Genomic DNA, 12,294 nt, shown 5'->3' with positions numbered 1-12,294 from the left:
ATTTTCTTTAGGTCCCCATAAAATTATCAGTGACCCCAACCAGCAGGGAGTAGCCTGGAATACTATGTGAGGCTTGATCGGCTCAGTCAGCAGTCTTTAATCTGTTCTAGATGCAGAACTCAGACATCTGGGTTATCTGTTCCTACCAGAGATTTCTCAGGTGGTCTTCCTTGATCAAACCTGATTTTTCTTAATTTAGAATGAATCCACAGCGTCTCATTTCCTGTGGAAACAAAAACAAAACCTCTTCTCCAAAGTAACATACCTTTTTTCTTCAACTTTGAAGTCAAGGTATTTTCAAAATATCTATCTTTGATTAGTTCAGCAGCATTTATACACAAATATCTTTTAGCGGCTATTTCTCCTTCCTCAGCATTCAAACAATTCAGAGAGAACATAATAACATACAGTATCCAGACTCTCTGTGTAATTTTCATCTTTATGTGGTTTTATTTTAACCTCTATTTCATTTACTTTTACTTTTAATTTTTGGCTTTTTGAGACAGTGTCTCTGTGTGATTCTTTGGGACTTAATGGCTGCAGGACTGGGCAGGACAGAAAGCCTCAGTCAACATAAAAATTTTAATTAGTGTACAAAGTAGTGATCTTACATATGTCTTTCATCATTTCTTACTTTTTAATCCCTGCAAATATTCCAAATTAAGCATATAAGCCTGAATTTATATCTAGAATCCATAAAAGAAAGACAGAGTACTAAAATGCTCATCTTTCTATGTCTGACTTACCCACTAACATTTTTTCAAATCCATCCATTTTCTTATCAATTTCATTTCATTTTTCCTTACAATTGAGTAGAATTCCTTTGTGTATATATATCACATTTTAACTATCCATTTGCCAAATGATAGATATCTAGGCTGATTTTTTTTTTCTGGCAATTGTGAGTGGAGCAGTAATAAAAGTGGATTTGGAAGTATCTCTGTAGTAATATGTAAAGCCTCTTAGTTACATGTCAAGGAGTAGTATGCCTAGGCTATACGATAGACTACTTTCAGCTGTTTTGGAAACCTCTATGCAATGAAAGTACCCTTAATATTTTTACCAATATAGATAAGTGTTCTCTCCTTCCCACATCCTCACCAGTATTTGTTTATATTTGTTTTCTTTATAATAGACATTTTGACAGTGGTGGGACAGATTCTCAAAGTAAATTTAATTTGCATTACACTGATGGTTAATGATGTTGAACACTTTTAAAAATGCTAATTAGTCATTTGTATCTTTTCTTGAGAACTCTCTGATCAGTTCACTGGTGTGTTTTTATTGAGTTGTTTGTTTTCTTGATGCTGATTTTAATGAGTTCTATTCTATTTCTTCTAGATACTAATCCTGTTAAATGTACAACTGGTAAATATTTCCTTCCATTCTTTGACTGTCTTCTCACTCAAAACAGTTTCTATTGTTATACAGAACTTCCAAATTTCATGAGGTGCCACTTGTCCCTTATTGTCTTTGTTACCTAAAGGAACAGAGACAATCTTAGGTAAAAAAGTCCTTGTGCTGCTGTATTGGGATTTACGGTCCAGTGTTGCTTCAATATTCTGAGTTTGTTCTTTTTGTCAGTTGTATACATTCAGTTAAAGTATTTGGAATGTTCAACTGAGATGTGGATGTAATGGTGTTGATATGAGTAGCTCAGAAATGTGTTTCTTAGTCCAGGAGCATAAGGTGCTTGATTTGTATTATTTTCTAAACAGAATATTAACTTCAAGAGTAAGCACTGCTACCGGGAAGTCTCACTATGCAAATGTGGTACTAACCAATTGTCAATAGAGGTCTCTTTGACTTCAGTAACTTTTAGAGGATTAAAAACCAAGGATGGTGAGGTATAAATTTTGCACTTAGTCAATAAGATTAGTAAAGGATGGAGAGTATTATGCAAGAAGACCTGGTTTATATGCGAGCCAGCACTGTCCTGAAGTTTCTTCTGTCCCTGGACAGTTGAACTTGGTTGGCCTGCATGGCATCTGTACAAGAGAATGAGCTGAGTTTCAGCTCTCCCATGTGATTTCAGGTCTCTTATTCAGAGATCTTCTGTGGCTTAGTAAGTTCTTTATATCACCTGTCCTTTGCAAGAATTTGTTGTGTTAGATTTTTCTTTGGTGAAAATTGTTACTGATTATATATAATCAAACTGATCTCTGTTGTATGCATCTTAGAATTTGTTTCTTCTGGATTATCCATTTTTTTATCATTAAATGAGTTCATAATATTTTCAAGATCTCCAAAGACATTGGAATATGGCACCTGATGTCACTTAGTTTAAAACAGATATTTATTCTTTCCTTTCTTATATATCTTTATCTTTCTTTTAAGCTTTATTTATTTTATATGTATTGGTGTCTTGCCTGCATATATATCTGTGCATCACATGTGTGAATTACAGGCAGTTTTGAGCTGCCATGTGGGTACTGAGTATTGAGTCCAGGTCTTCTGGAAGAGCATTTAGTGCTCTTAATCACTGAGCCATTTCTCCAGCCTCTTTCCTTGTATTTCCTGACAATAGCAGATATATTTAAAGCAATTAACTTTGGATTTGTAGAATGTCTGACTTAAAGTTGTCATTAAAACAAATTTATCCTGTGATATATATATGATAAAATGCAATATGTAGATGCTATGCGATTTAAAGATACAAATAAAAAATAAAGTATTTTAAAAAGAGTTCAAAAAAAGAAGAAAAGAGTTCATAATATTTTTCTGATCCTTTGCATTTCTTTGGTATCAGTGATAATATTCTATGCTTCATATCAGACTTCATTTAATTCATTATCTCTGTTTTAAGCCAAATTATGGTTATCTGTTTATTATTTCACCAAAAGAAACTCTTAGTTTCTGTGACACAGCCTATTGTTTACCTAATCTCTACATAGCTAACTTCGGCTCTGATATTTATTCTGAGAAACTTCTATTAACTCTGGATTTAGTTTTCTTTTAGTAGTTAATTGAAGTATGGTGTAAATTGTTTATTGAGGATGTTTTTTTCTCTTTAGTGTAGATATATGATGCTAAACCCTTCCCTTTAATTTGATGCATCTTTCAGGCTTTGGCATTTATTTGCATCATTTTCATTGTCTAAGGAAATAATTAAATGTAGGAGATAACTGTGCAATTGTTGTATATGGGTAGATTTTCTGATGTTCCTATTACTGATTTCTATTTTCAGTAAGTGTTATTAGAAATATATTTAATATGGTTTTAATGTTCTTTAATTATTAAGAATTGTTTTATAGCTAAATATGTGATTTGTCCTCTAGAAGGTTCTAGGTATATTTTAGAGTAATTTACATTTCTCCTCATTTGCATCCTTTGTACGTGTTGTCACAGCCAGTTGTTCCAAAGTTGCTCCCTTCATGATCAAAAGTAGAGCAGTAAAGTTCCTCATTGTTGCTATTTCATTGTTTATACATTTATATGTTTAGATATTCCATTGTTGAATGTATGGAATTACTATGACTTTCTATTTTCAATTTTTAGTTTATCTTAAGGTTTTTAGTGTATTAATTTCTCTGCATTTCAATCTGTCCAGGGACTCACTCTGGACATCAGGCTGGAGGCCTTGACAATCTTCCTACCTCAGCTTCCTGGGTTTTAATATTTTATTCATGAGCCATCACATCTGGCTAATTGCTATGATTTATTGGTGAATTCAACCATTTATAGTTACATAATAGTGTTTACTTCATTGGACTTTTTTTTAAAGTATGTCTTTATCTGATGTAAGAACAGCAATATTTCTCTCTTTTCCGTTTCTAGGTGCATGGGCTGCATTTTTTCTTTATGTATGTGTATCCTGAAAGAAAGGTAAGTTTCTTGCTGACAGTGAAATGTTCATTTTTGATTTTTGCCTATTTAGCCATTTTCATGGCTTTTGAAGCTGAAATACTTTCCATTTAACTTTAACGAAATTATTAACCAGTACAGACTATTACTACTTTTTTGTTGCTTTTTTTTTTTCTGGTTGGTTTACAGATTGTCCATTCCCTGTTTCTTCTACTGACTTTCTTTGTGATTTTATTAGTTCCCTTAGTGAAAAGCCCACCCCCCCCCCAAAAAAAAAAAGATGTAAGCTGGGCGGTGGTGGCACATGCTTTTAATCTCAGCACTTGGGAGTAAGAGGCAGGTGGATCTCTGTGAGTTGGAGGCCAGCCTGGTCTACAAGAGCTAGTTCCAGGACAGGCTCTAAAGCTACAAAGAAACCCTGTCTCGAAAAACCAAAAATAAGAAAGAAAAACAAAGAGGAAAAAGAAAGTCTCTGATTCACTACTGCTATCTATTATGAGATTTTACATTGTGATAGATATACAGTTAAACATCTCACAATAACATGTTAGACTGACAACATGTTATTGTACATGATGTGGTGTGAATGTAGGCATAAGAATGGCATGGTGAGCTTATGGAAGATAGAGGACAACCTTGGGTGGCAGCCCTCACCTTTCACCTAAGATAATATAGCTCCTTTTTCTTGTTTACCATCTCATATACCTGGACACCTTAGCCTTGGTTTCCAGAGGTTCATTTCTCCCCACCTCACATCTCCTTGCAGTGTGCTGGAATTACAGATGACTGTGCAACTGTGTTCATCTTTTACTTTGTTTCTGGAGCTCTAAGCTCATGTATTTGGCTTTCATTGCAAGCGTAATTTCCCATCGAGTCATTTCCGTAGTCCAATTTTGTTTGATAGCATAAAACAAACACAGTATGTATTGCCCTTCATCCATGTTGTTGATTCCACTCTTTGCCTCTTTTTATGTTACACATTTCCTTAATCATTATTGCAGCTATTGTTTTAATAGTTTTGTTTTTTATACATTTTTAATTGATATTTATCGAGCTCTACATTTTTCTCTGCTCCCCTCCCTGCCTTTCCTCTTCCTCCTTCAATCCTCCCCCAAGGTCCCCATGCTGCCAATTTACTCAGGAGATCTTGTCTTTTTCTACTTTCTACTTCCCATGTAGATTATATCTATGTAAGTCTCTCTTAGTGTCCACATTGTTGTCTAGGTTCTCTGGGATTGTGGTTTGTAGGTTGGCTTTCTTTGCTTCATGTTTAAAAACCACCTATGAGTGAGTATATGTGATAATTGTCTTTCTGTGTCTGGGTTATCTCACTCATAAGAATGTTTTCTAGCTCCATCCAAAAAAATAGTTTTGTTTTTAAATGCTCATAAAAGATATCACAATTGCAGTATTTTAGTTTTCCATGTTTGACTGTGTCATGTCTTTTTTCAATGAATATTTAAATTTCATATATTTTCTCTTTGGTACAATCCATTCTCTTCATTTTTAAGATACCCTTTTAGCGCTCCGTACAAAAACAAGCCTGATATTAATGGCAAACTTTAACTTCTATTTCTCTAAATCAAAGTCTCTATGTCCTTTTCTTCTGGACAGTTTTCCTGGTTGAAATATTTCCTCTGTAGTCGATATAGACCACCTATCTGTTTCCTGGTCTTTAAGTTTCTGCTCAGAAATCCATTAGCAGGCCTGTTAATTTTTTGGTGTAGGTACTTTGCTTCTTCACACTGATATTTACTGGATTCTTTTTTGGCCTTTAATTTACTTAAGATTTCTCTTTATTTTATGTTTGTGTAGTCTATGTGAATGAAAACTACATGTATGCAAATTTTCACTGAGGTCATAAGAGAGTGTTGAAGGCCTTTTAACTTAATTACAGATTTTGTGTGCTACTGATGTGGGTGCTGGGGATTGAAATTTGGGTCTTCTCGGTAGGGGAGCACTGCAAAGAGTGAACAGGGTCATCTTACACCAACCTTCAATAAAAAAAATGCATCTCAGGCTTGGCCACAAAAGAATATGATGGAGATATTTTCTCAATTGAGGTTCAGTATTCCAAAATGTCTCTAATGTGTGTTAGGTGTGCACAAAACTAGGCATCCAGCACAATCAATGACATTGCATCTGGTGCTCAATGAGAAGCAAGTCATAGGGCTAGCATGGTCCCAGCCATGTGAATTGTACAAATGGTTTTTACCTGTATAGTTTTCTTCATTGCATTTCAAGTCTAGCAATCTTACTAGTGGATTGTCTCCATGTTCCCTGTGTTATTTCAAGAGTCTCTCTCTCTCTCTCTCTCTCTCTCTCTCTCTCTCTCTCTCTCTCTCTGTGTGTGTGTGTGTGTTTGTGTGTGTCTCCAGAAATTTTTACATTATTCTTTTAGTGTATGTGTGTGTATGTGTTTCCTTGATGCATGAACGCCAGAACTCATATGGATGTCAGAGGACCACTGGAAAGACTCTGTTCTTTTCCCCCACGTAGCTTTCAGAAATCCAAATCGGGTGTTCAGGTTGGAGGGAAGTATCCTTACTTGCTGAGCTATTTCAATGTGACCTTATGATCCACTGAGCCTCTGGGAATTTCTGCTTATGGATGACTATATGAAATATACGTGCTAGATCACAAATGCATAGGCAGTGTGTCCTCTGCCTTTTCTCTGGTTATGTCCCAGTAGTGTGCTATGAAGAAGGTATTCCTATCTTGGGAAACTTACTCTCAAGTTTACATAAGGATTTGATAGTAGTTGAAGATGTCTAGTTTTCCCTGCGATATGAATTTTTATATGCCTCTTGAGTTACTCCAGGGAATTTAGCCTTTATGTTAGTATGTTATTTTAAGTTGTTTAAGCAGAACATAACATAAACTTAAATATATAGTAGCTGATGTTATCAGTGACTTTTAAATGAATATAAGATAATCAGAATACTAGAATAAAGGTGCTAAATTCACACTGTATAAACATTTCTGATCCATGCATATTCAAACGTTTGCTTATGAAGAAGTAAAAATTAAACTTGTTAAGTGCTTTTTTCCTGAGCAAGATCTGTGATGATGCCTTCACATAGTGACTCCTCATAACAGAGATTGTTTCTGTATTAATTGCTTCAAAGCACAGGATATGGGAGAACTCAGCTTGCTTGTGTGAAAAATTTTACGATAGGTAATCCTGAAAAAAGTCAAACTTTTGATGTGAATATGCTATAAGGCTGACTACAGGACAAAGCCAGTTCAGGCACCCTCTCCTCCACTGCCCAGGGTCCTAGCTGGGGACATCCCCGTGGACACCTGGGAACCCCTCTACAGCCAAGCCTCTTGCTAACCCCAAAACGGCTCCCATAATTGAGATATATTCTTCCTTGCTTCCATATCCATCCTTCCTCCATTTCAACCATTCCACTTCCCCAAACTCTACCCAATCCTCCCCTTCTCCCCTTTCTCTCCCCTTCTCCCATTCCCCTAACCCCATTCCGAACTCCATTCTCCCAACTGTTGCCTGGCGATCTTGTCTGCTTCCAATTTCCAGGAGGATCTATATATGTTTTTTCTTGGGTTCACTTTATTACTTAGCTTTTCGAGGATCATGAACTATAGGTTCAATGTCCTTTGTTTATGGATAGAAACCACTAATGAGTGAGTACATACCATATTCGTATTTTTGGGTCTGGGTTATCTCACTCAGGATAGTGTTTTCTATTTCCATTGTCAGGTGAATGTGAAATAGTCTATTTATTCCTTTTTGCTTTGTGAATTTATGTATTTGCATATAGTTCCAGAACATGGGCTGAGATCACCCCGTAAATATACCTTAATAAAGGTCAGGCATGGTGATGCACACCTTTAATCTCAGTATGCAGACTTGTGCAAATTCACGGCCAGCCTGTTCTACATGGTAAGTTCCAGGACAGCCAGAGGTACCTAATGAGACCATCTTCTCAAACCTTAACCTCTCTACCCCCCACTCACAATCCTCACTGTATCATGGTGTCAAGTAAAATCTAAAGGTCAAATCTACACATTTTGTCTTCATACAACTTGTACTCACCCAGTGTTCTTTGAGGCAGCCTTAACAAGGAAGGGCCAAGATAATTCTGCTACCCATTCATATTATTAGTGCCTCACCTCTGGTTCCAATGATTGCTTTTTATTTAAACAAAATAACAAAATGACTATGCTCAATTCTGATTTTAATGATGTGTGTCTAACACCAGTCATCAATTGTTCTTGTTAATTCACTGTTCAGTAGTGGACAATGACATATGTGTTGGCAAAAATAAACACGACTTCCTAAATACTGTAATTGAAACATGACCTTGAAGGGTTTGAACTACATTGTTAATTTGTCATGTCTAAGTTGAGCAGCATCTAAATATAAGCAAGAATATCTGTAATTGGAAGATAGCTTTCCATTCTCAAAATACATTATTTGATGCCAAAACTGGGTAATACATACCCACCCCAACATAATGACACCATTTATTTCTTTAAATATGAGAATGCCCCAGGCAGGAATAATTGTTACTATGAAATTAGTTTCTCGGAGTTGTTATTACTCACTTTTTAATTAGTAGCTGTCGTATTTATTTCAAGGCAAACTGTCATTTCAGAGATGACATGATATATCAGATCCATTAAAGCTGCTGTGTTGAAACTCTTGACTGCAGTCTCCATCCGTTCAGTCTTTATCCTTAATATCCCAGCTCCCCTGCTGACCACAACAACAGAAATTTAGAATCATCCATGACTAATGTTCTTCATAGCATTATTCTCCAAATAGGACTCAATTCACATCAATTAGTTATTATTTAAGATTGACTTTGAATTCAGAACAATTTAAAGGAAGAAACCACTTGTCAGTTGTGATTTAAAATTTCATTAGAGAAATTAAGTATACATATCATGTACACAAGACAATCTTGGAATTTTGCATATGAAAATGAATATGTATGTCATTTATATATGGAGAATGTCATGAAAATGTGAATGTACATACATGCTGGACAGTTTTAGATGCTAATAAAGTGGTTTTTTTCCAACATCAGTAGACAAATGTTTTGTTGACTTTTTTTTATCTACTTTAATAGGTACAATGAAAGGACACAGCAATATTCAGTGTGAATAGCCTTCAAAATTTATCTTTTAACTATCAACACAAAAATCATAAGTGAAATATTAATTAGACAAGATCCAATATGGGGTTGGGAGGGCAAGAAATCCAACAGCTAGCCAAAGATCTATTAGCAGCTAGTAGCTGTTAGAAGAATGAGTGTCAGTTGTCTTAAGGATGTAAAGACACCTAAGAATATTTGAATAACACAATTTGGACTTGCTGGGGTTTTAAAAAAAGAGAACAAGTAGTTAAATGGGCCAAGAGGGGAAATGAAAATGATCAAAACACATTATATGTCATTCTCAAAAATTAATATATCATGTAAAATTTCAAGGGAAGCATATATTTCCTACTTTGATACCAGTGTTTCATATGCAAACTTTGATGGCTTATAACCAATTTATCACTTATAACATAACTAATTTTCATCACCTCCTTTCTAAGTTCAAGATACATAAAATATTTATGCCAACATACGTCAAAAGCTGTCTAAATTTGAGAGCTTAAACTAATGATATATGTTTAGTGATATCATTAATCACAATATTTCTACATTGAAAAGGTTTTTGATATTATCTACACCCTGATCAAAATAAGAATCCTTTTCACAGAATTGGGAAAACTCTTGCCATTTTGCTTGAGCTTGACTCTCTTTATTTAATGACACAATCCTTTAACAAATAGCTAAGATTTTAAAACTACCTGTTGAAATTTTTACTGGCACAGTCTCATCTCCCACTGTATACAGTAGTCCATGCAAATTCTTAAAATCAGTAGTCTTGTTTCTACTATGATCATTTCTCAGGCTCAGTGCATTAAAAAAGATTCAACTATTTAATGTAACTTACAATATAGAGTCCCCCAATGTCTCAAATAACTCAGGATCGTATTTCAATTGGATATTATTTTAGTAACCTGAAACCTATAACTTAATTGAATGTATTAATTTTGGTAGAGAATGTCTGCAGATTATAAATACACTATTGCTTTTAATTTTTGTTAAGTAACTTAATGCAGTACAAACTTCCATTGAGTTTTTCATGATCTTATATTATTAATTCCTAATATGCTTTTAACAAATATTTCATATGAATTTATAGTAAGTCCTAGCAAGGGTTGAGATAAAACCTGAACAAAGAAGAGATAACAAAGAATAAGGTAGAGTTTATTCTGGAGGAGAGGCTAAGGGTGTTCAGTACAAGAGAAAAACTGAAGAAGATGCAAACTATAGAGGAAAAGAGACATGGCCAAAGGAGATAAGCTTTGCCTGAAAAGAGTGATGTCAGGACACATGAGGTGACTGGACAGGTGTATAAATATTAAGGAATAAGTGTAAGCACAAGACTCTTCTTTAAGGTTTGGGAATTTAAACCCATAAAAGGTAGAAATTCTAAGAAAAAATACACTTGTGTGGTCTTCCCCCCCCCCCTTATTTATAGGTCAGAGGAGAGCTGGAACAAGTTTACAACTAAGAACAGAAGAGAGGGATTATTCAGTCTCCTGTTTATAGTTATAGCTATTGTGAACTGAAATTCTGTGTCCCTGTTGTTTAGCATTTTGATAATAGAACTGGCTCTCATTTACCTTCTGAGCACAGCATCAAGCTCAAAATAAATGCCAAGATTTTATTTGAAAAGTGTTGTTTCTCCCAGTGTACAAATTCTTAAAGGTAGCTGTTACCAACACCCACAACAGCAGCTTCATTTCCCTTTCCTGTGTGATTCTACCTTGTTCTAAATGTATACATAAAACATAAATTGAAAGAAAGAAAAGTTGTGGAAATGGCAGCAATTTTCTGCTGTTCAGTGCATAGGATAGGTCATTCGAGAACGAATGTTAATAGATGGGGAGTAGGCACAGTCTTTGGAGCACTTTGCTATTAAGAGGTAAAATAAGAGGACACTAGATCATTTTTCTTATTTGTAAACTAGCTTCAAAAATACATTATGAACAGCCCATAGATGATAAGCACTCTGTTAAGCCTTTGAAATACCACATGGAATAAGGAGATGTCTGAGGTTTGCCTTTTTGAATATTGAACCATATGGCAAAATGATCCCTTTGTTGTCTTTCCAAATGCCATTCCCATCTATTCTTTTTCTAAGGTTTCTGGATGGTTATAGGACATTATGGTAAGGCTATTTCTATATTCAGCAGCTGTGTAAGGAATTGGAATGATACTTAAAATCATCCTCATATTCCAGAGGAAGTATAAGGATGCAATTCTGAGAAGGATATCAACATTAATAAAATAGTTTCATGCAGTAACAGTGGTATTTCTATTTGTGAATGTCATCAAGGAAAACCCTTATATTATGAGCTGGTCATTGTTGGGAGAAGATGGATGGCAATGTGGATATTAGATTGGATTAGTCCTGAATACACATGAGCTAATATACTCATGATCATGAAAGTAAATTTTAGATGGATATCACAGCCAAATGCATCCTGGAATCATTTTTTTTTTTTTTGGTTTTTCGAGACAGGGTTTCTCTGTGATTTTGCAGCCTGTCCTGGAACTAGCTCTTGTAGACCAGGTTGGTCTCGAACTCTCAGAGATCCGCCTGCCTCTGCCTCCCAAGTGCTGGGATTAAAGGCGTGCGCCACCACCGCCCAGCTGGAATCAATTTTATAGCATAAAAAAGAAATTTTCTGTTGGGCCATGCCTAGGAAAAATGATGAGATAAAAGGGAAATAAATGAAGGGATTTGCATCAAAAACTGTTCAAAGGAAAACTGTGAAGACAGAGTGAAATTTTTTTGATATATTACTGAAAAGACACAGGGATCAAAACAAGGAAGAGTATTTCTCCCAGCTTTGAAAGTAACTTGTGGGTACACATTTTGTAGGTCTGTGGATTTATATAATCAATCTGCTTGTCATCTTCTATGAAAACACAGCTTGCCCTTGGTAGCCTCTGTTTGGAAACATGAAAGTTGGAATAGAGTTTGTTAAGTAGCAGAAACAAGGTCTTCATAGAATAAGAACAACCAAATGCTCTTAGTCAAGAGTCAAGTCTTTTGGGGGATGTATAATTTAGTGAAACTGGTAAAGCTACTTTATCTTTTGTTTATTTAATTAAAAATTTCCACCTCCTCCCCTCCTCTCATTTCCCTCTCTCTCCCCCCATCCCCCTTCCCCTCCCTCTCCAGTCCAAAGAGCAGTCGGGGTTCCCTGCCCTGTGGGAAATTCTGTTACTATCTTTAGCCTAGGTAAATCAAAGTGTATGGGCAGGTTGTTTATTCAAAATTAGTATCAGAAAAATACATTTGGGTCTACAAGACAAAGTGAGTATCTTTGTAAAGGATGGACACAAATGTAAATAATCATCATAATAGAAAATGACACAAGGTGGAAGGAGAATT

The sequence above is a fragment of the Microtus oregoni genome, unplaced genomic scaffold (genome assembly GCF_018167655.1).
Source record: "Microtus oregoni isolate MIOR12 unplaced genomic scaffold, Mior012 000007F_ref0000211, whole genome shotgun sequence".
Taxonomy (NCBI): domain Eukaryota; kingdom Metazoa; phylum Chordata; class Mammalia; order Rodentia; family Cricetidae; genus Microtus; species Microtus oregoni.
This window is presented reverse-complemented; position numbering follows the sequence as displayed.